At 40.8% G+C, this 4764-nt stretch overlaps 1 protein-coding gene and 1 non-coding gene across 6 annotated transcripts in view; both read right to left on the reverse strand.

The window, feature by feature from the left end:
• The window catches only part of LOC110299222 (zinc finger protein 665-like), a 17921-nt gene that overhangs the window by 5854 nt on the left and 7303 nt on the right, over window positions 1-4764 (reverse strand). The gene's annotated exons all lie outside the window — the stretch shown is intronic.
• Window positions 4492-4598, reverse strand: LOC115031691. The gene has a single exon (XR_003837350.1). It is a non-coding gene; the product is annotated as a U6 spliceosomal RNA (small nuclear RNA).

Raw genomic sequence — 4764 nt, forward strand, 5'->3', positions numbered from 1 at the left:
TGTCCTGGAACTCACTTTGTAGACCAGGCTGGCCTCGAACTCAGAAATCCACCTGCCTCTGCCTCCCGAGTGCTGGGATTAAAGGCATGCGCCACCATGCCCGGCCACAATCACATTTCTTAAGTACATTAGAAAAGGATTTCTTTTTAATAGTCTAAGAAAGAATACACAGCACAACATTAAGCAACAATATCCCAGGTTAGTTATGCTGGATCCACTGGATTCAACATTATGAAATTGGCATTTAGAAGCTGCTTTAAGTATTGACTTCTTGCTTGGAAACTAAATGCTAGATGAAACCTGACATCTCTGACTTCATTCTGGATCTGTCTTCTTGACTCTGGGTCACCTACCTTCCTCTACAGATTAGCACATAGTACTCAAAGAGGACCAGTCTAAACCACCCTAATCCCCTTCAAAGATGAAGATACAGAGATTGGTCATTGTCCTTAACTTTATTTTTCCTCTTGAGGCTGTACACTAGAGCAGAAGTAACCAAGAACCCTCTCTTGTAATAAGGACTGCTTAGTTATACGTGTAGCTGCTTACCGATCCACTATGAAAACAAGCTTCCTACCTCCTGATCCCTAGTACAAAAATCACCAATTCTCTCTCTCCTTCCCTCCTCTCCTCTTCAAACAGAGCTTCATTCTGTGGCCCGACTGGCCTGGAACTCCCTGGCCCAGAACTTGTTATATAAATCAGGATGATCTAAAACTGCAGTTATCCTCCTGGCTCTGTGTAATAATTTCTCAAGATGTTTCTATTAAGTCTTTTGTCCAGGTGAGAAGAAAAGTAAGAAATATTCCTGCAATTTATCTTAACACTCCTTGCTCTCTGTACACCTGTACAATGTACCTCATTAGACTTCTCATACCATATCAAAAGATGGTCTAGTTGGCCATCACTGCAAAGAGAGGCCCATTGGACACGAAAACTTTATATGCCCCAGTACAGGGGAACGCCAGGGCCAAAAAGGGGGAGTGGGGGGGTGGGTATGGGGGACTTTTGGGATAGCATTGGAAATGTAAATGAGGAAAATACCTAATAAAAAATTAAAAAAAAAAAAGACTTCTCATACCACCTCGAAAAGAATACTCACACAAAAATAAACACACCAACCTTAGACACAGATTACATCAATTGAACACGGTAATTTCAAAGACCACAAAATCTTACATATAGCTAGTACTAATAAGTGTAAGCCTGACTCCATCTTCCAAAGCTCCCACAGGTTTTGGGTGTCTTTATGGCCCTTGGCTTCAGAAACTCCAAATTAAGTTCATATGGACACCTCTTGAAACTATTTTCTACAGGTCAACTCAGGATCCTTGGTCTACCTGACTATAGCTTGTGATGGTCACTGTTAATTGTTAACTTAGTGTGGGAAGACCTGTCCTAATTACAGAACTGACCATTCTTAGGGCATGAGATCTTGGACTATAAAAGGCAGAAGAGGGAAAACAAAAACAAAAAACAGGGCTGGAAAGATGACCTAGCAGTTTATAACACTTGTTCTTACAGAGTACCTGGGTTCAATTTCTAGCACCTACATGGTGCCTCACAACCATCTGTAACTCCAGTTTAAGGGGATCTGATGCTCTCATCTGGTTTCTAAAAGCATTAGGCACACACACTGTGCACATTAACATAAAAGCAAAAACACTCATCATACATATAAAATGAAATACTCCTCTGCTATGGACTCAAGTTACACAGTGCACAGTGTTGCTCTGAGTCTCCCTCAGCCAACAGCAGCTATTGCCATGTGTCACCATCACACTAGACAGTACATGTTTATATTAGACACCAGCTTACCAGAACTATAAGGACCAGAGTGCATGTAAGTGACACCAACAAAAAGCAACTGAGCCAAATCTAAAACCTATCACAATCTAAAGGATAACCCAAGTTATTCTTTAAAATAACAAGTTCTTAAGAAGTAATTAACACAGGAGAAAAATTAAAGAGATTAAAAGAGACTAAAATACTTTTTAGTGACTCTAGATGTGTGGGCACTGGCTGGACCTTTTGAGGGAGACTCTGCATATGATAGTATAAGCAGGAACAGTGATGTTAAAAATAACTTATGGTTATATAAAAAGGTGATCATCTCTGGGATAAATTCCAACACACAAAGAAAAGGATAGCCTCTGGTATTTGGTTACCCAATAACCTAGCAATGGAAAGGGGATGAACAGGATGGGAATATGCTGAAATTACTCAAAGAAGGGGTTAGAAACACAATTCATTCTACTTTTACTTATATATGAACATCTTAATAATACAACACTGACACCCTTCAGGTTCCCACAGGCATAACTGAGCACATGATATTTCTTTCTGAGCTGCAAGTACTTTTGACAGATCTTCTAGTCTGACACTAGTGACACCTGCCAACAGGCAAAGCACTGTCACTTACATGCTGCTTCTCTGTGTAAAATATATTCTGTATTAAAATTCCTTACATTAACATGTCAGGCATATCACTGTGACTACAATGGATAATTCCAGAAATATTCCATTGGAATGCCTAATAGCGAAAATATCAATTAATTATATTACTATGAGAAGTTTCCTTTGGAGGAGTCAACAATTTTCAATATATTTCATCCTGTGGATGGAATGCCTGCACAGCTGGGCTTAGTGGTACACAGTTTGGATTTCAGCACTTCTAAGGCAGTTGGCAGATGGATCTCTGAGAGTTTGAGGCCAGCTGGATCTACATAGTAAGTTTCAGCACAGCCAGAACAAGAGAGAGAAAACCTGTAACAAAACCAAAACAAGCTCCCGGGAATGCATGCACCCCCAAAATTCACAGCTACCTTTAATAGATAATCAGCTCATGACAGTGGAGCCTTCACATAGCCAATATGCTAAGACTTCAAAGCCTTAATAACTGAGAGAAGCATGGGGAGCCTTTGACTCAAAAACACAAGAGTTCAGAGCTGGCCTCAGCTATACAGCTAGTTTGAGGATTTTTTTTTTTAAGTGAAAAAAGAAAAAAGTTAACATATCAAAAAAACTCAGAAGGAACAAAAACTGATAACTATAAAGAGTAAAAATGAACAGTAAAATAATGTAAACAATAAAAACTTAAGTGAAAAGGATATCATAAAGGAAAATCAACAAAGTCCCTTAAAAATACTAAAATGTAAGCAAACAGCAACAGCAACAAAAAATAAAGAAAAAAAGCCATATGTGGTGGTCTATGCCTACAATCCCAAGCCCTGGAAGGTGGAGGCAGAAGGATGAGGGATTCAAGACAACTGTCAACTGCACAGGGGGTTTGAGGCTAGTTTGGACTATCTTAGACCCTACCAAGAAACAAAGACGACTAAGAGTGAGGAGCAGAAAGACCAGGTAAGTAGATGCTCAAAAAGTAAATGGACACCAGAGTGTAACCTCAAACATATATTATGAACATATAAATTAAATCTGCAAGCAAATGCCCTGCTCTCAATGAGCTGACCAGCAGTGATCAGTAAGACTGCTGAGCCTGCACAGCTCTATCTACCTCACTGCATTTACCCCAGCAGTGGAAATGCTGGGTGTCAGACAACAGACCTCACAAACTTGACTGCAGTTTTCCAAACTGGCCTAAGTGATACTCTCAGCAGTGGCACCAAGAGCATTCCTCTGCTTCCTTGGGACACAGGCACATCTACACTTGATATTTTTAGTGTGGCTAATTTTAGACATTCCAGTGGAGGGAGCCATGGAGGAAGCTTAGCTTTTCCTGTTTCCTGAACCACACAAACAAGTCCCTTGCTCATTCAATTTTACATGGACTAAGCTTTTACAAGTAATACAGCCACTCTGTAGGAAGAGGCAGTCAGATTTCTGTGAATTCGGGGACAAACTGGTCTACAGAACTAACTACAGCAAGGGCTACTCAGTGAGACCTTGTCCCAAAAAGAAAAAGAAAACTTTCTCACTCTGTGCCTTGCCTCTCTCACGAGGAAGGAATTTACACTGAGGAGAGTGGAGGACTTTGAGCTAGGAGAGGGAGTGACTGGGGAAGGGGAACAAAGCAGTTAAGGACCATGACATGCTGATGACACCCAGACAATACAGGAATGGAAGACACCAGCAGACATTGTACAGGATAAAGTGAAATGACACAGAAAGCCTAATTTTCATACTCTCCATTCAGAAAAGTCACATTTCAAAATACTACAAAAGTGCAAGAACAGGTCTACGTGCCACTAATCAAACATCAAAACATTTTTTTAATTATTTTTTTCTATTTTTTTTATTGGGTATTTATTTCATTTACATTTCCAATGCAATCCCAAAAGTCCCTCACCCACTCCCACTTCTTGGCCCTGTCGTTCCCCTGTACTGAGGCATATAAAGTTTGCACGACTAATGGGCCTCTCTTTCCACTGATGGCCGACTAGGCCATTTTCTGATTCATATGCAGCTAGAGACACGAGCTCCAGGGGGGTACTGGTTAGTTCATATTGTTGTTCCACTTATAGGATTGAAAAAAATATGGAACGCTTCACGAATTTGCATGTCATCCTTGCACAGGGGCCATGCTAATCTTCTCTGTATTGTTCCAATTTTAGTATATGTGCTGCTGAAGCGAGCACATCAAAACATTTTTGAAGCCCGGCATGGTGGTGGCGCACGTCTTTAATCCCAGCACTCGGGAGGCAGAGGCGGGCAGATTTCTGAGTTCGAGGCCAGCCTGGTCTACAAAGTGAGTTCCAGGACAGTCAGGGGTACACAGAGAAACCCTGTCTCGAAAAACCAAAA

The sequence above is a fragment of the Mus caroli genome, chromosome 7 (genome assembly GCF_900094665.2).
Source record: "Mus caroli chromosome 7, CAROLI_EIJ_v1.1, whole genome shotgun sequence".
NCBI lineage: Eukaryota > Metazoa > Chordata > Mammalia > Rodentia > Muridae > Mus > Mus caroli.